We start from the raw sequence: 26,273 nt of genomic DNA on the forward strand, positions 1-26,273 counted from the left end.
TTTTAACATTTATTTTTGAGAGAAAGAAAGTGCAAGCAGGGAGGGTCAGAGGGGGAGGGAGACAGAGAACGGGAAGCGGGCTCTGTGCTGACAGCAGACAGCCCTATGCGGGGTTTGAACTCATGAACCGTGAGATTATGACCTGACCCAAAGTCGGATGCTTAACTGAGCCACCCAGGCTCCTCCATATCACTTTCTAAACAGAATATGTAAGATGCTAGGTGCCAGTTATATTACATATGTGAGCATAAGTGAACATCTCAAATAAGGGTTACTCAAAGGAAAAAATATTATTTGTCATATATTGTGATCATGTTGGTATTTCTCCATTGAATCATAATTGGTGTTAGTTTGAATATAATTTTATGCAGTTTATTCATTCAACATTTATTGAACCTGAGGGTTGCATCTGAGCACTACACAAAAGTGATATAGTGACAAATTCACGCTTGAAAGATACTAGTTAAAAAAGGGTATATCTTCAGATTTTATTTCCAGAAAAGTTCATATAGAACAATAATCAAGTTCTCTTTATCATTACTGTTGGAGGCAGAATGTGGGGGGAAACACCTTTTGGGGCACCCTCTGAATTAGTGTTCCAGGCCATCCTAGGCCTGAATATTATGGACATCCTGAGACTGTAATATGATTGGGGATCGAGGACAAACACTAAAACAATAGCATAATTTGAGTCAAATGGATAGTCTATAAAGACATAGAGAGCTTTGTGTTGGTACTAGATCACTGAAGAAATTATAAGTAACCAAGTCTTCCTATTTGTTTAATTTATTCTATCTGTCCCTTTTATTTTTCCTAATACCCACCTAATTAAGACTTTTATTTTTTTTCCTGAATTATTTAAAAAAAAGTATTATCCTAACCCATAGTTCACCCTGTGTGTCCTTACCAAAATATTCTCCCATAAATCTGCTTTGGCCCTGGAGCACAAGCTCTGCCTGCCTTAGTCTGACGTTTAAGGTAGTTTAAAATCTGGCCTGGCTACAGTATTCCTTCTCATTTACCTTTGCTCCCTCCAGAAGAAATTGCTAAACTTCTTTTCTGCTTATTGCAAGAAGAATGAGAAGAGCAGTTGCGAACACAATTTAGTGAGAGAGAATTGGCAACCCTTGCTGTATTATACTGTATTTGAATTTGCAGATCCACTGAGAATGAGAAGGGGCTTCATATGGATTATAAATAGATTTTGGCAGGGTTGGAACTGCCCACACTGCGTTCTAAGCTTTGAGCAAAGTTCTGCCGGCTTGCTGAACCAGCTTAAGCTCTGACGTAAGTTATAAAGACACAAAGATGAGTGGCTCCATTTGGAACATTGCGTTAGCCAGGTAGGTAGAATAAATTCATGATTAGACTTTCTCCCCAAACCCTTTTCATTGCTCACAGATTAATTATGATATCCCTTCTTGACCCAAAGCAGATATATTGCACAGTTCCTTTTGGAAATGGTGATTTTTTTTATTTAAAAGAACAATGTAAGGTACCAAGATTCATTATGTTGTCAGTCATCTCTCAAAAAGCGGTAACATCAGGCATGTAGATAGAGATCCAAAATCACATTTTTAAAGACTTATAAATTGATGCCATAAGTTTGGACACTTAAATGTGTTTTTCTAAAAATCACTCAAGGTAATGTGGGATGATCTTAAATATTCTAAATTATACTCTAGCCACAGCTTATATGCATAAAGAACATGTTAATATGTAAGCAGTAGTAAAGAACCCAAATACCCCTTTACTAGTACCATCAGCTCCTACCACTCGATGTTCTTGCCTTTGTTAATGCCACACTTGTTTGGAACTTCCTGATAGAAGGCAGTTGTTCACCAAACACATTTCTCCGGAGTCCTTAATGTACATCTGCTACTGCTTTAACTGGATGTCTTGTCTCTAGGCACATCATTAAGACACGAGATAAGATGGAGCAGGAATGGCCCAGTGAACAGGAATGACTCAAAATGCACCTTGTAGGGCCAAGCAGATCAGGGTTAGGGGGACACAACAGCTCACAGCCTCTGCCTGACACACAGAGAAGGGACTACCCTCTTTTCTAAAAGGCGCAACATTCTGAGAGCAACAGCACAGCTGTAGGGGTTCCACATGGAGCAGCAGGGGGTCCTGGTGGGTTCTGCAATGGGAAATATCAGAAATGAGAACTGACACGTTTCAACAGTACGTGTTGAAATAGTGTTAAAAATGGGGCATTTGGCTGGCAGAGCATGTGACTCTTGATCTAGGAGTCCTAAGTGCAAGCCCCACTTTGAGGATAGAGACTACTTAAAAAATAAAGTCTTTTTTTTTTAAATTTTTTTTTCAACGTTTATTTATTTTTGAGACAGAGAGAGACAGAGCATGAACAGGAGAGGGGCAGAGACAGAGGGAGACACAGAATCTGAAACAGGCTGCAGGCTCTGAGCGGCCAGCACAGAGCATGACGCGGGGCTTGAACCCACAGGCCGTGAGATCATGACCTGAGCCGAAGTCGGACGCTTAACCGACCAAGCCACCCAGGCGCCCCTAAAGTCTTAAAAACATGTGCAGGAAAACAGAATAACCTATTTCCATTTCTAAACTAATTCAAACAAATTCTTCCCTAAATGCTAATTGTTAATTTTTTTTGCCAAAAATATTTCTGTCATGATTACAAATATTTGCAAATATCTAAAACATTCTACTAATAAATGAAATTCTTCTTGGGAACAGTTAACACAGGTTTAAACTCCAAATAAAACATTTATATGTATGTCATAATGTTATGTATCTTTTTATAGATGTCATATGCTAGGTCATTTAATATAATAATGTCCCTTAGGTTTGAAATACTTAGTATTCATTTTAATGTCTCCGATATCATTGCCCTTTTTATCTACTTTTGTGCCAATTCTGGCAAAATGCCAACTTAGAGACCATAGCAATTTAAATAACAAAGATAAAACTGTAGTCCTATGTATTTTACAAAATCCAATCATTCGTTTCCTTGAAGGAAATTCCTAATTTATTATCCATTAACATGTGAAAAAAATTAATTCTGATTGTCTGGTATGATTATACCAGGGTAACAATAATACAAGATTCAGGAGACCTGCTTTTTGATGCTATATCTTTATTAAGCTATTTCAGCCAGCCTGGCAATCTGCCACCAATCTCATCAATCCCCCTGAGTCTTTTAACTGGTTCTTCTTTTGTCATTCTTTTGAGACAGGCCTTTGTCATCTCACTGCAGGATTCCTGTGATAGATTCCTGCCAGTTCCTGTGCATCTTTCTCTTTCCCTGCGCATTCAGCCTTGCACTCCAACAAGGTTTATTTAAAACACGGCCGTTGTATACTGTTTGTGTAGAATTTACTTTAAGTAATTCTGTATGTATATCATGAAAGCTTCACAGCATTTGAGGAAAACCTGAGGCACTCTCTAGAGGAGGGGATGTTTGAGAAGATTTTAAAAAGAGGGTGTATGCTCTGCAGGGTCTTTAAGAAAAAGTAGAATTTACACAGGAACATGTTCCAGTGAAGAGCAATGTCATGAGAAAGGTTTCAACACCCCTGTCTTTTTCAAGCAGTGGTGAGATTGAAGACCTAGTATTTATGGGAGATAAAGCTGCAGAGGGGCTCTCATCTAGATTGTGCGGGGAAAGGGCTAAGGTGCCAAATTGGAACTTCATGCTGCAAACTTTAGGGAGTGAAATGAAGAAGGGATACATTAGTTGGCACTCTTTCGGTTTCTAGTGATAGAAACACAACTCCAGTCTCCCTTAAAATATAAAGGGAGGGAATTTTTATTGGCTCACATAATTGAGAAGTTTAAGGGGAGCATTCGTATTGGGTCCTGGTGAGCCCAAACACCTGTACTTAAGAATATTGGAAATCAAACTCTCTTTCCCCTTTCCTCTATGCAACCCCCCTGTCCATTGTGGCCCAGCAGAGCTTTGTCCTTTTGCTTGTAAATCCACGTTATTGCTTTCTAATTATTCTAGCAACCCCCCCCCCCCCCCACAGGTTGCTTCTAATTGGACCTGGCAGGATGTAGATCCCCAGTGGTTATGTAGACATACCTGAAGGTGAAGGTGGCGGGGTCAGGGCATCTCCAACAAATAGACTAAAAGGAGAGCAAGACTGCCCTCCACCCCACCCCCCGCCCAAAGGAAAAAGGTCTTTTACCAGAGAAGGGGAATGTGTAGTTGAAATTAACAGAAGTCCTTCTAGATTTCTCAGCAGAATACTGTGAAATCACTGTGGTTAACTGGCCTATGCAAATTTGACTTTTAGTAATAGATTCTTTGGGTAAATTTCTGTAGTCTCTTTTGGTTCCAGGTAAGTGGACTATAGTGCACATACTGCCCTGCCCCTTCCACAACCATGGGGTTGCAATCAATGAGTTTGCACGATGAAAGCAACACTCAGATTAAATTCTGCTAAATGTACAAATATTTATTGTCATGCCATCACAAAACTGTCATGCATTTTTCTCATAGCCTGGGCCATCTGTGCTCTACCCACAGATGCCTGGCTAGCTTGTACTTTGAAGGTTTACTCTGAAGCAGGGGCAGTGATAGTTTTGAGTTCTTAACCAACCTTCTACTTGTGTGTTGTGTGCCTATCCTAGCCTATTGATAACCAATGTTGTTACTGGACTTGCCCTTGTGATTCTTACTATGATTTCAAGAAAACCTCACTGGTAACTATCAGGAAACTTTGGTGAGGGGGAAGGTTTATTACTTACAAGTCTGGAAATGAAAAAGATCCTGGGTAGGGAGAGAAAGCGGGCCAGTACAAGGGTCTGGGGTTCTCTTTCATTGGGGTTGAGGGTGGGGGCCTAGAATGTCACAGGCTTATTTTATTGGTGAATTTAAAATGTGATGGTAAGTATTTACCCCGGAAGAGGAAAAAAAAAAAAGAGTCAAGGTCTCTGAAACAAAGGAGCCAGGGGCAAATGTGGGCACTTTTGAATGCTTTATCCAGACCTATGGCTGGCATTGTGATTGAGGAGAGTCCTCTCTGAAGTGGATGTCTTTGCAAGCAAACCAAAGTCAGGCACTTGCATTACAAAAATAAAAGCCAACTGTCAGGGCTTATATTACATTAGGTCAGGTGACTAAGTCCTTGTTGAAGTGGAGTGACACAGGACTAATAGGGATCTAGACCTCAACCTGCCATAATATTTATTATGTGAAAGTTTGCCAGACTGATGGAAGGAAAGATCTTTCTAGCCAACTGCTTATATTGAACACCTCTTATTTCACCAATGAAATATGATTTTTTGCACCTTTTATACTCTCTGGTGTAGTGTTTGGTCATATTTGAAGCCCTTAGTTTTACTACCCGAGGGTTTATTCATGTTCAGGCCACATAAAATGCTGACCATCCTGAAAATTGTATATTAAAGTTTTGATTAAAACACACACATCACAGTTTAAATCTATTTTTTTCAAATTGTGGTTGTTGGTATCAATTCATTGCGTCATAACTACCTTTTTGAAATGAAACTAGAAAATATAAAAATAAAATAGAATAGGATTTTTTAGAATAAAACATTTAACAAGGGTAAAGATTGTTTTGTGAAACTTGAGTTTCAGGGCTTAATTTATTTGTCATAAGGTATATTTTTAGTGGGTTACTGTTAAAAAGGTTGTGAAAGCCACAAATTTACAGCATGTGGGCATTTTATTCACCTATTTTGTTACTGGCACAGCTGCAGGTTGGAGTTTAGTAAATACTTACATTTTATCAGAGTTATTTTACAGTGTTTTTTTAAATTAAAAAAATTAATGTTTATTTTTGAGAGCGGGGGAAGGGCAGAGAGAGAGGGAGACACAGAATCTAAAGTAGGCTCTAGGCTCAGACCTGTTACCATGGAGCCCAATACCGGGCTTAAACTCACAAACTGCAAGATCATGACCTGAGCCAAAGTTGGACATTTAACTGACTGAGCCACCCAGGTACACTGCCTCTTTAGAGTGTTTTGTTTTGTTTTTTTAAAGTTAGATTTGAGTGTGTTTATATTGGGTCTATAGATTTTTACACAAAATCATCTGAAATTATCATAAATAAATGGGAATTTGAATCAACAAAATTATATTTAAAAGCAATTATTCTGGGATGCCTGGGTAGCTCAGACAGTTGAGCATCTGACTCTTGATTTTGGCTCAGGTCATGACCTTGCAGTTCATGATATTGAGTGAGTCCTGAATTGGGCTCTGTGGGAGCCTGCTTGGGATTCTTTCTCTCCCTCTCTCTCTGCCTCCCGCCCCTGCTGGTGCATCTCTCTCTCTCTCTCTCAAAATAAATGCATTAATTAAAAAAATAATAACTGGGGCGCCTGGGTGGCTCAGTCGGTTAAGCGTCCGACTTCAGCCCAGGTCACGATCTCATGGTCTGTGAGTCCGTGAGTTCGAGCCCCGCGTCGGGCTCTGGGCTGACGGCTCAGAGCCTGGAGCCTGCTTCCGATTCTGTGTCTCCCTCTCTCTCTGCCCCTCCCCCGTTCATGCTCTGTGTCTCTCTGTCTCAAAAATAAAATAAACGAAGGGGCGCCTGGGTGGCGCAGTCGGTTAAGCGTCCGACTTCAGCCAGGTCACGATCTCGCGGTCCGTGAGTTCGAGCCCCGCGTCAGGCTCTGGGCTGATGGCTCGGAGCCTGGAGCCTGTTTCCGATTCTGTGTCTCCCTCTCTCTCTGCCCCTCCCCCGTTCATGCTCTGTCTCTCTCTGTCCCAAAAATAAATAAAAAACGTTGAAAAAAAAATAAAAAAAAAATAAAAAATAAAATAAACGTTAAAAAAAAAAAATAAAAGCAATTGTTCCTCTTCTCCTTCCATCTCTATTTTTTTACTAATAGTTACTGGATGCTAAGCACTTTACATATGTTACGTCATTTAATAGTCTACCCTTGAAGTGTTCATTGTTGTTCCCATTTTACAGATGGAATATTAACATTTGGAGTCTTGACAGTAGTTTCCTCAAGGTCACCCAATTAGTATTTGAACCAGGCAGTTTGACTCTGTAGCCTGTTATTTTCACTGACTTTTTTTTTTTAACATTTAAAAGACCATGTTGGATCACTGTATCAGTGCTTTTTTAATCTATTTGCCCTGAGCACAGAGAACATAGGGAAGGAGAGCACTGGTGTGTCTGCATTCCACTGAGTCGCACTGTACCCTCCAACTCATATTCTCCTGTCTCTAGGGCTTTGAGGTTTGGGATTATAGGTGAAGAAATGAACAGCGAGATAAAAGATTGAGAGAGAGTTGTGCACCTGATAACTTAACAAAGAGCAAACAGACAATGCCACATAGGATCGTGTTCTGCGTAAAGCCTCTTTCCACCATTTCCTGCTGGCCATGCTGACCCAGTGATGACCCATGAGTTAATCTAGGGCAAAGGGTATAGCCAGGATGAAGAGAACTGTGTTTTGTTTGGTTTTGTTTTTTCAACTTGAGTTCTCCAATGGTTCTGCTTTGGTCAGAAGCCTTCAGTGGTGTCAATAGGGGAGTGTGATCTTTCATCTCACGTGTGCTCATTTTTATTCCTCTTTGCCTTCCCACTGCTTGCCAGTAGCGTATGTTTACAAGCATCAGTTCCTTTTTTCTTAACAACTGAGGAGCAGGACTGCTGTACAAACCAAAAAAAAAAAAGTGTAAAACTTTTGTTCAAAAGGAACCAGATAATCGTAGATCATGACTACTTTTATAAAAAGAGAATTCTATATTATGTACATCTTTTTGTAGGCTATTTGGGAATTATTAATTCAGTAAGTGCATGAATGTGAAAGGCTTTGTTATCTTTCACTCCCTGAAGAACTTGGTCGGCCCCAGAGCCCGTTGGGTAGGAGAGGAAATGGCATTTGTGAAGCAGTTTCAGAGAATCAGCACAAATCCCATTATGAGACCTTAGAGAAGACCAGCCTGAAGTCAGTAATTCAGCAGTAGTAGGGACTGTGACAAAGTGTGTTTGCTTGGATGCATGTTTATGAAAGCTCATGCTGATCCTCTTCTAAAGGAGATGTTCAATAACTAGAAATTGGGTCAAGCTTTAAATCTCCTGTTTGTCATCCTGAAAAGTAATCCCAATAAATGTCTGTCTTGGCGACAGACAACACATTAAAACTGACACTTGACTGGCCAGATCAGGTAGTCTTTGAGGCAGTACAGGTGAACAGGGCCTCAGTGGATTCTTAGATGGACCCTTTGAGGGAGTAACCAGTAGACGTAACTTCTAGTAAATGAGTACATTGGCATGTTACTTATTGCTGTGGCTATTCTTGGAGAAAAGGTTATAAACATGCCATGTGATCTGGGCCTGTGCTTTAAGATAATTTTCAATGTTTCTGTGTATGAAAGAAAATTTTACATTAAAATTTAAAAGAAAATCATTTACTGGGCTCTACTCGGTATATCAGAATTCATAATGATCATCACAAATTTGCATGTAACAGTTGTACTCCTGAAATACAAAGCATAGTTCTTTCCACTCTCTGGTTTGATTTGAGGTACCTATTCCTCATATTCACTTTCTTCTGTCTCTTGTCTCTCTTTTTCCTCTGTCTCTCATCTCCATCTGCCCACCTGTCTGTTAGTTTGCAAGCTCCCCTGGAGCTACATGGGTGAAATCTGAAACCTGCCTCCATATTTGGAGGGCAGGGAGAAATGGAAGAAGCAGGTCACTCCAGACTGGTAGGTGGAAGGTTGAAAACGTAAGGAACTTACATATGAGGCTTGTCTTGGGTGGCTGTAAAACGAGTAGATCTCCACACCAGCCTGCCAGAATCTTAAAACTTGAACAGAGGCCTTAGCTGGGTTTAGTCACATATTTGGTCTAGATGCTCTCAACATCACATCACCGTCTCAAGACTGTCTCCATGGAAAAGCCTCTGGGAGTGGAGAACACAGATGGAATGCACATTTCAAGGACAGTAGGAGGGGCTGTGGAGCCTCGGACTGTTGGGGTCCAGCTCACAGACCATCTCGTGGTCACATCCTCTTGATGACCTCTTCAAACACTGTTTTTCTTCTCTCTCTGAAGACTGCCCAGTCTACTTACTTATCTAGCACTCTAGCTGTCCCATATTTTAAATTGATATTGAGAACTTATGTTTTGTATACACAAGTGGTGAGCAGTCATCAGAGCTAATCTTTTGGCATTCTGAGTCTTGAGTAGTCTGCTCCATTGCGTACCCTAGCAAGAATGTGACATTCCCTTTACAAATGTACGCAAATAATATGGGTGGCAACTTAAGATTGGTTGCCCTTGTCACTCCACACCTGGCAGCGTCCTGTCTCTCTCAGCAGTGAGACCTGCAGATTGTTCTTTGCCAAATAGGTACCTCTGACTTTCGTTGTTCACACATCCACACTTTTCTCTTATACCTCTGAAGACAGAAATTAGCTTATAGTTAGGTATAGTTACTCTATGTGCAGACTTTTTTAAATTCTAGGGTTGTTTTGTTTTCTTAATAAAACAAATGGGAACATTGTGAATGAATTCGGGCAATGCATAGTACCGAGCAGGCTTTAAAAACTTTTCCAGTGGGGTTTGGAAGATGTGTCCATTTTGTTGTCTGTGGTGTCTCCAAGCAGAGTGTTTGCCCATAAATCTTTCACTTGGTTTTCATTGCTAGCAGTTAGTGTCCTAACAAATAGGCATTTCTAGTTTAAAAGGGGGATGGAGTGCCTTTTATATCCCTTCTTAACACTCAAGAATTTAAGGTCAGAGTCATAATATTAGTAGTACTTTATAAATGTATACTCATTTACTTGTTACTATCCCCTGGCCGTTCTCAAAGTATGATTTGTGACCTTTCAGAGAATCAGAAAGATTGAAATATTTTCCTAATAATACATTATTTACTTTATTCACTTTATTGGTATTTGCACTCATGCAAAAAGTAATATTACTCACTTTAGCATGAATCAAGGTGGTGGCACCAACCTGTACTTGTCAAGTGTTTTTTTTTTTTTTTTTTTTTTTTTTTTTTTTTTTTTTACCACAGTGTGCTCAGAGTGTACTTAAAAAAAGGCAAGTTTCGCTCCCTCTGCCACGGTGACTCAGTTAAGCTTGGTCGGACTTTTGCTCGGGTCATGATCTCGCAGTTCAAGGGTTCGGGCCCCGCATCAGGCTCTGGGCTGACAGTTTGGAGCCTGAAGCCTGCTTCAGATTCTGTGTCTCCCTCTGTCTGCCCCTCCGCAGCTTGTGCTCTTTCTCTCTGTCTCTGTCTCTGTCTCTGTCTCTCTCTCAAAAATGAATAAATATAAAAAAAAAGTTTTAAAAAGGAAAGGTTCACTTAAAATCCTTGATGATACAGTAAAAAACCATGAGTTTGTTAATTATCAACACCTAAGTAAATATCCTTTCACTATTCTGTGACAGTATGGGAAGCTGGAATGGAGCACATTGGTTGTATACTAAAGTACGATAACAAAATGTCTGGAGGAAAAGCACTTGTACAGTTGCCTGAGTTGCGAGTTAAACCAGGCGGATTTTCCCCTGTTAACACCACTTTTTCTTGAAAAACAACTGACAAACTATAATGATTTAGGCTTGGGTGTTTTCCAACATTTTCTTAAATGGGCAAGGTACGTTTGTCACTTTGAGAAACACAGTTGACAGGAGCACCTGGCTGGCTCAGTAGGTAGAGCTAGTGACTTGATCTCAGGCTTGTGAGTTCAAGCCCCATGTCCGGAGTATTTAAAAACAAAAAAGAAAAATTAAGAAATGTAATTGGTATGATAATGTTTCTTAATGATAAAATTTGAGTTTTCAGTTTTTCAGTTTTGGAAAACTTGTCTTTGCTATGGTGATTTAACAGCTTCTCTGTGCTTGAAGATGGATGGTAACAGTAATAATGAATATGACTTTTAAATACTCTTTAACAAAATGTATCAACATTTGGAAAATCTGCATAATTCACATTTTTTTTTCAAATTACTAATGTGGGATATGACCAAATTATTTACAGGCAAAATATCTATTCAAAGTGCAAGGTACACCAACTGATTTTAATGTTACAAAATTGTATTGATACAGTGTCAGATCCTCACTCCAACTTAAAAAAACTACAACTTTCAACTTTTGGGATAGTATCAAAGAATATTGAAAGGCTTTTATAATACTCCTCTCTTTTCCAATTACATATCTGTGTGAAAGTAGGTTTTCTTCACAGAAGACCATGGGGGAGGGGAAAGAAAAGAAAAAGTTAGGGAGAGAGCCAAATCATAAGAGAATCTTAAAAACAGAATAAACTGAGGGTTGATGGGGGGTGGGATGGAGGGGAAAGTGGGTGATGGGCATTGAGGAGGGCACCTGGGATGAGCACTGGGTGTCGTATGGAAACCAGTTTGACAATAAATTTCATATTTAAAAAAGATGGCACGTGAAACAGAGAACCAAATAGGAGACTCAGACTTTCTCTCTATAAAGACTGCCATGCTAAAATATTACACACACACACACACACACACACACACACACACACAGTACTATATATATAAACACTTTTGTCTTTTGTTTCTATTTTGGAAAACAGATATCTTTCTTAAATACATGATATATAACGGATGTTTTTTTGTTTTGGAATACATGTTGGGGCACCTGGGTGGCTTAGTCAGTTGAGTGTCTGACTCTTGATTTTGGCTCAGGTCATGATCCCAGGGTTGTGGGATAGATCACCCCATTGGGGTCCATGCTGGGTATGGAGCCTGCTTGAGATTCTCTCTCTCTCTCTCTCTCTCTCTCTCTGTCCCGCTCTCGCTCTCTCGCTCTACTTCTCTACCCTGCTTATGCTCTCTCTCTCTCTCTCTCTAAAACAACAACAAAAAAAATACATGTTTAAATTTTTCTTATCTCTGTTGTGGTAAATATTAATATTCTATAACTTACATAAACCTATTTTGGACCCTCTTACACTGTAAAAGGGTTCTGAGACCAAGTAATTTTGAGAATAACTGGTCTAATATACTCAAACTGAAGTAATTATTTTTAATAGCATATAGAATTATAAAGGATCACAATGGAAGTTACTCAGTCAAAAAAGAAGATTTAATAGGAATATATGAAGTCATGTAATCTTCTATAGAAAGTAATACCTTGCCACAGTCTGACTACATGAAATCTCTTAAACAATTCTGTTCTCATTCAAGGTAGAACATCTGTCTCTCTTAATACTCCTTCTTCCCTTTTAATTCCAAAGTTAGAATGCATCAAAGATTGGCATCTGCAGGACACCATGGTCTCGATTTTAAATGAATATCCCAAGTTTGGGTATTTTGCCTCTTACAGGGTCCAGAGTACAAAACCTGTTCCTCTTCAAATTTTAAGGAAGCACAATTTCTTTGAGAAGCAGACCTTTCCCTCTGAGCAGGGTGGACCGTTCCCACTTCTAATTGAGAGGTTGCTGTCTGAGGAATTGAAGAGTTAGAAGGGACTTTGTAAGATGACCTTAATCTCCCCAGAGCACAGATCAAAGTGACCCCTGGACATTGTTTAACTGACAGGAGTCTACCCTACTCTCACTACTGGTGGTCAGAGTAAAGGAAAGCATGTAATAGTAACTGCATAATCCCTACTTCAGTAGTTCACAGCTGTGGCCTTGGTGAAGTTTGACTTTTTTTCCTCTATATTATAATGTTGTATAACATCATTATTTTATAGCTTTTCATTGCACATTTAAAGATGATCTCAGGAACAAATCATTGAGACAGTTGTGTGCATCATACTGGATTCCTTCAGAGTTCTATTTATACCACAGTGTCCTAGCTAAGAGTGTAACCTGGGCTCATACACTGGCTCTATCACTAACTGTGGGCACGTAACATTTCTTTGCCTTAATTCTCTCCCCTGTAAAATAGGGATACTAATAGCTTGTACATCACAGGGGCTTTTTAAAAATTAAAGTGTGTGTGTGTGTGTGCGCGCGCGCGCTCACACACGCCTGCACTCACACTTGGAGTATGACTGAAACATAATAAAAGATCAATCAAATGGGCTAATATAGTTGTTGCTGTAGTGGTTTTATCTTATGATGTGTTTTTTTGCATAAAGTGGAAAGTGGGTGTGCCTGGCTGGCTCAATCACATGGGCACGTGACTCTTGATCTCAGGGTCATGAGTTTGAGCCCCACACTGGGTGTAAAGATTGCTTAAATAAATATTTTAAGATTTTCAATAAAAAAGCAGAAATTGGCAGGGACTGTCTTTTTATTTTCTATTTTATTTGCACAGTTTTAAATTTTCAATAGATATAATTTCTTTTATAATTCTTATCTACCTACTGATAAATTTTTAAGGAGTAATTCCTAATCACAATCTCTACTTCCCCCTACTCTCCTGCCTTAATTCTTTTTTATTTTTTTTTTATTTTTTTTTTTAACGTTTACTTATTTTTGAGACAGAGAGAGACAGAGCATGAATGGGGAGGGGCAGAGAGAGAGGGAGACACAGAATCGGAAACAGGCTCCAGGCTCTGAGCCATCAGCCCAGAGCCCGACGCGGGGCTCAAACCCACAGACCGCGAGATCGTGACCTGAGCTGAAGTCGGACGCTTAACCGACTGAGCCACCCAGGCGCCCCAACTCCTGCCTTAATTCTAATTCATTGGTTAAACTCTTTGACCTGAGTCTGCTAACAGGCTGTGTGGCAACTGCTGTCACCAGGTTCTTTACTGACCACATATTTGCTGAATCTAAAATCTACTCCGACTTTGATTCACAATTATTTGGCTTCACACTGGCCATTGTTGAGTACCTCTTCCTCCTTCTGTTCTTCTTTTTCTCTCTGGTCATCCTTCTTAGTGCCTTTCTCCAATCACACATCACCTTTGAGGTCATTTTCTGGAGGCCCAGCTGAAGTCCTCCTGCATTTTTTTTACACACTCTATGTGAGTGAGACCGTTCATCCTTTTATTTTGAATGATCATAAACTATTTATTCCATAATTTATATCACTTTTTAAAAATTCTACAGTTATGTTTCCAACTGACTGCTAGTCTCCACCTGATTATCTTCCGTGCACCTCATAGTCCACATCTCAAACCTAAGTGAGTATCTTCCTTCCTCAGACTTGTTTTATACCTCTGTCTTAGTGGTGTCATCATGTACTGAGCCTCCCAAGCTTGCTTCATCTTTTACGTAACTCTCTCCAAATGACTTCACGTTTAATGGGACATCGATTCTTAGAGACTGAATTCTTATACTTTACATCTATACATAAAATTAGTCTCTCCTTGTTTTTCATGGGCCAGCTTAGTTTGGGCCTTGATCAGATTTTAGCTACAGAATTTTACAATATCTCTAACTAGTATGTTCCTGTCACCAGACTCTTGCCATCTAAGTTCACAATCCACACTGCTAGCTTCAAGGTATATATTTTTTTAGTGGTCTGATCAGATCATTCCCATTTTATCAATCTCAGTTGCCTCCTCATTACACATAGGACAGAATTCAAACCTGTAACGCATTGTACAGCAGTCTGAGCCATAGCTTACCTGTCCAGCTTTACCATCTCATCACCTACTCCTTTCTTCTATTCATACAGACAACCTGTATTTTTAAAAACAATTTATTAAGGTGTAATTGACATGAAGTAACATGAACATAAAGTATACTTATCTGGTAAGTTTTGACATATGTATACCATGACATATGGAACCATGACCATAATCAAGATGAAAGACCTACTTCTCATTTCAAAAAGTTTCTTTGTGCCCCTTTTTTTTCCTACCCTCTCATCTGTCCAAGCCCCACCCCAGATAATGACTAATATCCTTTATGCCACTATAGATTACTTTCCATTTTCTAGAATTTTATATAAGTAGAATCATATAATACTGCTGTTTCTTTTGTCTTCCTTTACTTGGCATAACAATTTAAGAGCCACTTTTATTTTGTGCATATTAATGGTTCATTTCTCTTCATTGCTAAATAGTATTCCATTTATAGACATTTGGGTTGTTTTCAGTTTGAGCATTAAAGACAAAACAAAACTAAGCTTTAATGTGTATTTGTATAATTCTTCATATGGATGTATGCTTTTCTTTCTCTTGAGTAAATACCTTGGAATGAAAGGCTAGGTCTTATGGTAGATGTATGTTTTACTTTTGATGAAACCATCACACTGCTTTTCAAAGTGACTGTAACATTTTATAATCCCTCCAGTAGTGCATGAGAGTTTTAGTTACTCTGCCTCCTTGCCAACACTTGAGATGTTCAGTCTTGTTAATTTTAGCCATTGAAATAGGTATGTAGTGGTATCTTATTGTGGTTTCGTTTGCATTTCCCTGAGGTTGAACATCTCTTATGTGATTCTTGCTGTATAACTTTTTTGGTGAATCATCTATTAAAATATTTTTTCCATTTTTAATTAGAAATTTTGTTTTATTATAAAACTTAGTGTTCTTTATGTGTTTGACATGTCTTTTATGAAATACATTTGAAAATAGGATCTGAGTCTGTTTCTTTTTATTCTTTGAATGGTGTTCATAAAAGCAAGTATTTATTTTAAAAAAATCTTTAATGTTTATTTTTGAGAGAGAGAGAGAGAAGCAGAGAGAGAGAGAGAGAGAGAGAGAGACACAGAATCCAAAGCAGGCTCCAGGCTCTGAGCTGTCAGCACAGAGTTCAACGCCGGGCTTGAACTCACCAACCGTGAGATCATGACCTGAGCCGAAGTCGGACGCTTAACTGACTGAGCCACCCAGGTATCCCATAAAAACAAGTATTTAATCCTGAAGTACCATTACCTATTTTTTCTTTATAGATTTCATTTTACTATTCAAGAAATCTTTGTCTAACGCAGAATTACAAAAGTTTTATCTTCTGTTTCTTGTCCAGAAGTTTTGATAGTTTCAAGGTTTACATAGATATGCTCATCATTTTTCATGTCATTTATGTTAAGATATGAGAAATCTAAGGTGAAAGAAGGTGAGGACATGCTGAATGAGTTGTTTTCATTGTAAATTAAAGTTTCGTTAGTAAAGACCAGAGTGAAAACAGGAATCCCTGATAATTTGTGTGGTAGGCAGAAAAACAGTCTATCAAAGACTGTCCATTCACTGATCTCTGGAAACTGACTATATGGCAGAGGGGAATTCATGGTGTGATGAAGGTTCTGGAACTATAGATGGGAAAATTATTCAGATGGGCCTAGTGTAAACATATGAGAACTAAGAGCAGTGAACCTTTCCTGTCTAAGGTTAGAGACCAACACAGTCATAGAAAAAAGGTTAGAGGGATGCAACCTTGTTAGCTTAGATAAAAGAGGGGTCTCAAGCCAGTGGATGCAGGTGGCTTCTAGAAGCCAGAAAAGTGTCTCTGAGTGTCCAAAAAGGAATGCAGCCCTACTTATCACTTAATTGTGGTCCAGGGAATCTTTGTTGGTCTTAGGATAGATCAATAAGCATGTTTACTTATATAAACAAAAAAGGCAATATACAGGGATGCCTGGGTGGCTCAGTCGGTCGGGCATCCAACTTTGGCTCAGGTCATTATCTCATGGTCTGTGAGTTCAAGCCCCACATTGGGCTCTGCGCTGACAGCTGGGAGCCTGGGGCCTGCTTCAGATTCTGTGTCTCCCTCTCTCTCTGCCCCCTCCTGCTTACACTCTGTCTCTGTCTCTCTGAAAAATAAATATTAAAAAATTTTTAAAAATGGCAGTATACAAAATATGTGCAGTATTGTAATTTACTTGTTCCAATCAAATGTATGTTATAACTTATTCCTTCACTCAGCGGTATGTTGTAACCATCTTTCTAGGTCAATAAACATACTTTAGATTTCCCAATAAGGCTTCTAGTGTTGGACACTAACACTGTTTTCAATATTGTTATTATAAAAATTATGTTTGTTGCCTTTTAATATTTAGAAGTTTCTTTCCTTCCTCCTTCTCAGATTTTTACCTAATTAAAATGTATAATTTATTAAGATACTCTAGAAAATAAAAATCTATATAAGAAAATAACAATTACTCTTGATGTTAACATTTTATTATCAAACATCTTAGATTTTTGTTTGAGAGCACACATTGACATAAAAGGAAGTTTTAGTATGCCTGTTTAACAAACTATCAACGTTTTTGTCCTTTTTGTCATTGTTTTGAAAGGCTGCATACTCAACCATATAAACATTCCATTATTTGTTTAACATAGCTTCTGCTAATGGATATTTGTGGTATTTTAAGTATTCTTGAAATCATGGTCTTATAGGAATATTTTTTTGTACTTTCTCTGATTATTATCTTGTAAAATTTTTCAAAATAAATTTCCTATTCCAATATGATATATGTAATTTGAAGGACTTAAATTCATGTTATCAGACTGTCTTCAAGGAAATTTTAACTTGGAACATGACTAGCAGAATGTGAAGGTATATGCAGCCTGCCAAAACCATTTCTCCTGTTTTCTTTGCCTATAGAATGCATATTATATTTGGGTTTCTACAGCTTAAGGAAAGGAATACTTTCCTTCTCTTGAGTGTAAATTCTGATTGGTGTAATAACCGACTGTATTTAATCCTCTTTCCTTTGTCCATGAATGTTTTAGAGATGGAACCATCACCAGTTTTGGCCAGAATCTTCTTTCAAAAATTTTCTTTGCTCTTAAAAAGAGATACAGTGAACTTTTCCTTCTTTCTCCAAATTATATTTATCAATATTTGATGGTTTTTTTTAATAGAGTTTAAGTTTTAATTTCTCATTCCTTTAAATGTTCAAATTGAGTCCTGGCTTCTAAATCCCATCACCAGGAAGTCACACAGTGTGCCTCATGCTTGAGAGGATCTTATTGGATCATTTCATAGCTCATTAAAAGAACCACATTTTAAATGGTTCAGCTGAGAATAAAAACCACCATGACGTGCTGCAAAGCTGTTCTGTAAGTTTAGCATAACTACTCAGGCCTCTGGTTAGCCATAAAATCATTAGCTGTGACTGGGTCATTAGTAACGATAACATCTCCTTTGATAACATACATCAGTCTGAAGAAGTTCAGTTCATTTCATTCTATGCATCTCATATAACAATCAGTATTTATGAGCTCTTCCTTTGAATTACCGAACTGGATGTAGTTTTAGTCCAACCCTTAAGTGCCCTGGGGGATATTCTACCCATCTACGGTGATCAGCACTAGGGATTGATGTGATTAGTAGAATTCTCTCCTAGAATACACCTTGCAGACTTCCCTTTTCTTTCTCTCTCTTTTTCTCATTCTTTTTTTCTCCACCACCAACCCTCAGTGTGCAATCAACCTACGCTGCTAAAGTTCCTCTAATCCCCATCTTGTATCTTTCTGGTTTATAATTTTTTTTCTTTCTAGATATTTTCACTTGTGATCTGTGGATTCAATGATTAATTTTTAGAATACATTGCGAATTTTAAAAAGCTGCAGGAAAACTATTTAGATCTTTTCCAATTTTTACATTTAAAATTTTATAACTTAAATTTTAAGGTAACAGTTTGGGGAATATTACTTACCACTTAATAAATAGGATAAAATTGCTAATATAAGACTTCTCTCTGGAGAGGATTATGTGTGCAAAGAAAGCAAATGTTCCTTTGTCAGTATTAATAAAAGACCAAGGAATCATGGGCAGATTTTATTGTAATATTTGCATAATTAAAAGTCCTGAGGAAATTTGTTCAAGCATCAACAAATCATACTGTCAAGAATGAGTTAATTATAAACATAATCTGACTTGCTCGAATTAAAAAAAAAAGCATTTATATACAGTGCTTGATGCACCTTGATTACCTTGGCAGTTTAGTGCATGCTTTCCCCGAAAGCAGTGATCAGTTTTACTTAAAATAGACTGATGCCACAGTCCACAATGCTAATCAGTTTTGAAGAAGCTGAAATTACCTTTTTAACTTGGCTTTGATATTTTCTTTGCCCAACTTTCTTCCCTCAAACAATTTCACTGTCTCCGAAGCTGCTTCCTAGACCACAGGCCTTGACTATGTACATACATTAGCCAGCCTGACAGGAGCAATGACCCCCTCTCAACTATAAGGATGACTTATGGGTCATCTGTTTTGCTCCCGGTACAGTTTTTAATCCTTTATCTCCTTTTCTGTTATGGTCTCAACAGCAACTGTGTGAGGTTGGTGTTTTTATTGCAAAGTAAGAGAAATAACAAAGACCAGAGATTTTAATTACGTTGGCCTGCCTAACGTAGGTGTTAGGAGTAAGTATTTGAACCCAGGTCTGCCCTGCTGCAAATGCCCGATGCTGGGTTCGAGTTAGACACCCCCAGACTGTCAACATGCCTGTCAAAACATCACACCGACCCACTCTTGTACAGTTTCTCACCGCCTTAAAATGTAACCAATTAGTGCATGTTTTTTTTTTTCCTTTAACATTCCTATCTTAATGTGCAACTCTTAAAATACAATAATTTAAAGTGAGATTGGCTTGACTTTTCAGAGCCTAATTCCTGCCTCCTTCACTGTGGGGGTGGAAAGCAAGCATACTGAAGTAAATTAAAATGTTATTTGGCATTTGAATCATGAAAATCTGTGAAATTTTGTTTTAAGGGTCTTTGATCTTGAAGTTCAATTTGAATTGTCAGGTTCAAAATCAGATTTTCTTCTAAGTCTTTATGAGTCAGTTTTCTATAGTAATAAACTCTTCTTGGTTTCCTGTACCTGATGTCATCAGTTTTGTATCTTAGTAAAAACTTAGTAAATGTTCTAGATAATCTCACAGAAGCGATAAATATTTTAGATAACTGTAAATATAAGGGTGTCTATTTGGAGAGAACTGTGTATCTCAGGTATGGAAATTTAGTTGTTTTGTCATCTGCATTTAGATAAATTAATGCATTAATAGTATCTAAAATTCTTAACCAATTCTTAGCATGATCACAGTAAAAAATCAGTTACCCCTTACCTTCCCCTTGTTGAGGATACCCACTTTTTTTTCATTATAACTAAACAGACTTCTAAAACACATTAAAAATATTACATCTAGATTGAAATGCATTCTGATGAAAAAATGTTCAATGGAAGTCATTAAAGTATAATTTTTAGTGACTATTTTTATTAGTCAACTTGAATAGTCTAGGTGCTATGGAAGATAGGCATCTATCTTATTGCTTATTCATTCATTCTCTTTAACATTATTGTTCACTTCAGCCTGAAGAATCATTACTTTGAGTGAATTCTCTCTCCCTCTTCACAATACTTGAATAGAGAAGGCAGTAGGAAGCAGAGATGACTTTTTTTCCCTGCGATCCTGTGAGGTATACATCTGTACCCATACTGGCCATACTTGTTCTTTGTATTTCCAAAAGCCAAGGTGAAAATGGGTCATTCTCTCTTGGTGAAGAAGTAATGTTTTTCCTGAAAAAATTAATAGATATCATTGATCAATGTCGTTTGCATATTAATATCAGAACAGAGTTTTGAGACTTTTTATTGGATTCATTATTTTGGCATCATTTCTTTCTATGCAAGCTATTTAAAACTTGAGATCAGGGACAACACTCCCTAGTGTTCTAACTTTTGTGTTTGTGTCTTCAGAATAGGCTAAAATAGAAGTAAAATAAAATGTTAAGTTTCCTGCCACTTCTATATATTTCAGGAAAGGACTTGATATATGTATATATATGGTATGTTCTTATATAAGAAGATATTTAATCTTTTGAAGGAAGGTAGATAAACATAAAGATATTTATATTGACTATTAAATGAATTAATTTAAGAGCATTCATTCAGCCAATACTTGAGTGCCTACTATATTTTAGATACAATTAGTCCTGAGGATGGAAAAAAAAAAGACCATCTTTCCTCTCATAAGCTTAAAGTCTATTCAGAATTATTATCTATGTCATTTCAATCTTTATAACCTATATTTGCCATATTACATCTCTCAATATTTCTTTTTCAAGTTTATTTAGTTATTTTTGGGGGGGGGGGGAGAGAGAGAGAGAGAGAGAGAGAGAGAGAGAGAGAGAGAGAGAATGAGAATGAGAATGAACAGGGGAGGGGCAGAGAGAATTCCAAGCAGGGTTCACACTGTCAGTGCAGAGCCTGATGCGAGGGTCAGTCTCACAAAACATGAGATCATGACCTGAGTGGAAATCAAGACTCAGATGCTTAACTGACTGAGCCACCCAGATGGCCCCATCGCAGTATTTCAATACTATATACTATGAATACTATCCTCTCATCATCAGAAATTTTCTTTTCTAGAACTGATCCAGAAAGAGAAGAAAGTTTTATACTCTTCAACCTTACATTTTTTTATGGAATTTTGAATCACATAAAGGTTTCTTAAAGAAAAAAAAGTAATTCTTAAACTTTTTGATTTATAGGTTTGCTGTACAGGCACATATTTTATACTTCTTTGCTGAAGAACTTATTTGGGAATTCTCCCCTTTTCCCCAATGTTTACTACCTTTTAATTACATCTAGGTTTTCATGAGATTTCTATGGAAGTTCATTGACTACATGTAAAATCTAGTCCTATCATAATCATAATCTTTAGGTGGACGGAAGGAATGGATTTCCAATTTTAGTGAGTGTAGACATTTTTGACCATGTGTTTTTAAAATGAAATAATAGGATAAATGACAACATATTCCATTCTTTTTCAATTACAAGCTGGGGTTAGAAATCCAAGTTCAGTCAGCTAAAGATGAGTTATCTACAAATGAGCCTACTTGGAAACAGATTAGCAATTTAAATGACTAAGTTAATAAGATCCAATTATAGCTAATTTGCCCATCCTTTCTTTCCTTTGCCCTCCCACAGGCTTCAGAGTGTGAATGACTTGCATGAATTCCTGGGAGCAGAGGGGGAGGTTTTTAGGTCAGTGGAGTTTGAAAGGAAAACAGACACAGTTATTATACCTGAGGCAGCTCTAGGGGTTTCGCTGCCCATACATATATATTAGCAAATATATATATGTGTGTGTGTGTGTGTGTGTGTGTGTGTATCTACACACACATATGTATATACGTATGCATGTATATATGTATATATACACACATACACATGTTTATGTTAGAAATGTGTGTGTATATACACGTGTGTACATATATACATGTGTTATGTATATATGTGTACCTGTTACAAAATGTATATGTGTGTATTATATAATGGGCATACGTGTATATGTATGAGTATATACATGCATGTACTCATACATAGCCATATTCCAAATGATATTCTGATTGCTTGCTTTTCTTTCTCACCTTTATGGCTCACCTTTTCCTAACTACTCTTTTTCTATTTATGTTTTCTCCAGTTTGCTGGCATGCTGTTAGTTCTTTATTTTTCAGAGTGTTTACCCCTTATCACTTAATTTAGTAATCCCCTTCCACCTTTCAAATATTAAATGTTCCTGTGCTGTGCCTTATGTCTTTTTAAGTGTACTTTCGTTCATTTTTGTATCCATATGTATCTTTGAAATATTAGCTCATTGATGTTATTAATACATTGTTACATTATTTAAGAATGCTAGCATTATCAGTAATATATTTTAAAGAATTTGAGATTGCAGAGAATTTCTCATTATTGCAGGATAGATTAACTTTAAATTGATTTTTTCATTACTTCTGCTAAAATGCAGATGCTATTTTGCCAAGCACTGTGCCCTCAAAGAAGACACTTACATGTTCCTATTACATTTTTGCAACTGAAACGTTACAAAATGTAAAGCCAAATAGGTGAGGGATTTGGGCTAGGCAATACCGAGGAAAATTAAGAAGTGTGGCTTCCAGAGTTAAGAAGCAACCTCTATTAGTGGAGTGCCAGATGGGATAAGGAAAGGATTGATATAGAAAAGCCATCTGAAATTCATGTTTAGGGATGTAATAGAAAAAAAAAGTGTACCATCCTTAAGAATTGTTAGGAAACAATTAAAATGTTTCAGATTTAAAAATTGGAATTACAGAGTATAATTTGTAAAAAATGGGATAGTGGTGATTTGTCAGTGAGAGGAATCATGTCCTGCACTCAAATGGTGTCCAAACGACTTTTAGTACAAGAAGAAAGTTTCACATTTTCTGTCTTTGTGTGTGTGTGTGTGTGTGTGTGTGTGTGTGTGTGTGTGTATGATGTATCATTTATTTTAGTCAATATTTCTTCAATTCAGGAAGTGCTAAACACCTCACTTAGTATGTATATTAAATCTAATCCTTTCAGATTCGCTCTCAAAAAATTTACTAGGTATAAGAGTGTATCCATCTAGGTCACTTGTGTTTTAACATTGAATGGCTTTTGTAAAATGATAGACAATGAAAGAGAATATATGAAGGGAACCCTAGAACACCTGTTGAAGGTGAGCACTTCCCAATGCTTTATTGTGTAGTCCAAACAAGTCCTTTACCACCTGAGAATGCATTTTTTAAAAATAAAGGGGAAAAACAAGAGCCTGGGTGGCTCAGTCGGTTAAGCGTCCGACTCTGGCTCAGGTCATGATCTCATGGCTTGTGCGTTCCATCCCTGCATCAGGCTCTGTGCTGACAGCTCAGAGCCTGGATCCTGCTTCAGATTCTGTGTCTGCTCCTCCCCTGTTTATGCTCTGTCTCTTTCTCTCTCTCTCAAAAATAAACAGACATTAAAATTTTTTTTTGAAAAGGGGAAAAACAAAATGAATACTTAAGAAATTAACGCAAGGAGATAACATATGGACTTGTTTAATATACAGTCATTGACTTTTATATTGAAATCATCAATCTTAGATAAAGCAGGCTTTAAGATAATCAACTCTTTATGTGCTATTATACCTGATTATCAAATAATTACGAAAATAAAAAAATTACAACTCTGCCACTTCAACAGAGTGCTTTTTCTAATTATTCAAGTATATTTTATGATAATTCATTACTAGTCTGCATCCATTTTCTAAATGGCCTGTGTTAAAGAGAACCTGCCTTGTAACTGTGTGTATAGTAGATCTAGAGTACAGGGAAATTTGTTGTTTTTTTTTAATTCAAGGAAAATTTCTTGATAAGGATTCTGCTTTCAAGTGACTAATGCATACCCATTTTCTATCTATTTCTTTGTTTCTGAGGTTTAAGGATTTGAGGTAGCTGTCATTTTTTCCAGTGCTCACCTCACAGATCCTATGTATTGATGGGCTGGGACATGCACTTGATGCAGTAGGAGATTGAGATCTGTGATGCATGAGGACCTGTTGTTGTCCCAGCTCAAGGAAGTCATAACTCTAGAGAAACAGCGATGTCACAACAGCATAAAGAATCCCTCCCAGATTCTTGCAGTGAAGTCTAGACATGATCCAATAAGTGAATGATGCAAAAACCCCAGAAAAAATGAATGTCCTTAGGGAGTGGTAGTGCTCGCTCTCTCTCTCTTTTTTGCTATTAAAAAATTAACATTTATTTATTTATTTTTTGAGAGACAGAGAGATAGAGCATGAGCAGGGGAGGGGTAGAGAGAGAGGGAGGCACAGACTCCAAAGCAGGCCCCAGGTTCCAAGCTGTCAGCAGAGCCCGATGTGGGGCTGGAACACATGAACTGTGAGATCATGACCTGAGCTGAAGTCAGATGCTTAACCAACTGAGCCACCCAGGTGTCCCTTTTCTTGCTGTTTTTTTTTTTTTTTGAAGGTCAGTCCTTCAAATACATTGCTAATTAGTAAAATAATGCCTTTATATTTGCTTGTTTCTTTATTATTCTAGTAACCAATTTAGTGAATCCTGGGGAAGCTTATTTCTATAGCAGCTCAGTTGATTGTTCAGTTAACTCCTTCCCAAGAATACCTTGTTCTTCAATTCTCCTTTCCTTCACTAATCAGAAAGCTATAATGTCTAAGAACATGTTTGATGTGCAACTTATCTGTGAATAACCCTAGATTTTTGGGGTAAAGCTATAAAGGAATGGCACATCTAGGATATCCATGCCACTATCCCCTCTCCTACTCTTAGCACACACTCCTCATCAATCACTGCCCCCCTCCCCCACTCACTGACTTTCTAAGCATCCTAGTTTTTCCTGACCTTGTGTTCAGACAGCTAATACTGATCAGTGTCAGCACACACAGACTCGTTTCTTATCCATTTCCTATCAGCATGTTAAACACTCCCATCCTGAAACACAGCACGCCTTGAGCCCACCTTGTTAGTTACTGTCCCTTCATCCATTCTTCCCTCAGTTCAACTTCTTGAAAGAGTGTCTCCACTAGCTGTCCCAAATTCCCCACTTCATTGTCATGGCTTCACCCATTGTGACCTGCCTTCTGTGTCTACTGCTGCAGCAGCTGTGTTGGCAAATCTTTGGTAATCTGGAGGCTTTGCCATTCAGCTTTGATCTTCCTGCCACTGGGTTCATGGTTCGTACTCTTCCTCTGCTTCCTCCTGTTGTCTCTTCATTTCTCTTCTTGATTGTCTTTTGATGACTCATGAGCTGCCCTTGACGGTTGTTTTCTCTGGGATGTCTTTGACCTATACTGGGTCTTACTCTCTACATGTCATCTGTCAGTCTTTCTTAGGGATTTCATTATTATGGTTTAAAGACCCTCAAGTCTATATCCTCTACCTTAGCCTCTTGTGGTATTTATTTAGTCTTGTATATCAAAATTCCTGGTGGCCATATGTTCCCACATAACCCACAGGAAACACATATGTAACATTCACGCCTCCTATATTCTACTCTTCAGAGGATCTGGTCATCTTCTAGTCAAGCCTGGATCAACTAGACATAAGCGTTAGCTGTCACTCTTTATTTCAACCATTGCCTTCACCCCAAATGAACCAACTGTTGGGTTTCAAATGAACTCCCAGTAGCTCTTAATTCTGTTCTCCCTCTCTGTATCTTTCTACCACTACCCTAAGTTAAGGTTTGTAACCTCCTGCCTAGGGGCTTAACTTTTCATTCTATTGCCCTTGTACTCTTTGCTGCAAGTAAAGAAAAATATACCTTAAACGAAAATGTAACCATGCTATTCACCTAATTAAAATATTTAAATGCCCCTCAAATACCTATAGAATAAAGGCCAATAAAGGCATAGAACATAGAGTTCCCCATTATCCAATTCTTACCTAACGATATCTTTGGATTTCAGTTAGGCTGGAATGGCACTGGAAGATGTACTGGTTCTCTGCACAAACCGTGACGTTTCACGACTTGATAGCTTTACTGTTAGCACTATGTAGAATACCTTCTCCTTCCTTTTTTTACCAGTCTAACATATACATCCTTTAAGATTCTATGTATGCCTCATTCAGTCTTTAAAACCTTCACTGAGGTCTCAGTCTAGCCTAAAATCCTCTTCTTTGAATCTCTGTAGCATTTTTCTTCTTTGCATGCAGTTGGTTACATC

At 37.8% G+C, this 26,273-nt stretch overlaps 1 protein-coding gene and 1 long non-coding RNA gene across 4 annotated transcripts in view; one reads left to right on the top strand and one right to left on the bottom strand.

Annotated features, from left to right (window-relative positions):
• Positions 1 to 26,273, top strand: part of NKAIN2 (sodium/potassium transporting ATPase interacting 2) — a 980,716-nt gene that overhangs the window by 200,278 nt on the left and 754,165 nt on the right. The gene's annotated exons all lie outside the window — the stretch shown is intronic.
• LOC122220353 lies at positions 20,005 to 25,376 on the bottom strand. Its single transcript, XR_006202813.1, has 2 exons — positions 25,069 to 25,376; positions 20,005 to 20,326 (listed from the first exon to the last, which is right to left on the bottom strand). It is a non-coding gene; the product is annotated as an uncharacterized LOC122220353 (long non-coding RNA).

This window comes from Panthera leo, chromosome B2 (assembly GCF_018350215.1).
Source record: "Panthera leo isolate Ple1 chromosome B2, P.leo_Ple1_pat1.1, whole genome shotgun sequence".
Classification (NCBI taxonomy): domain Eukaryota; kingdom Metazoa; phylum Chordata; class Mammalia; order Carnivora; family Felidae; genus Panthera; species Panthera leo.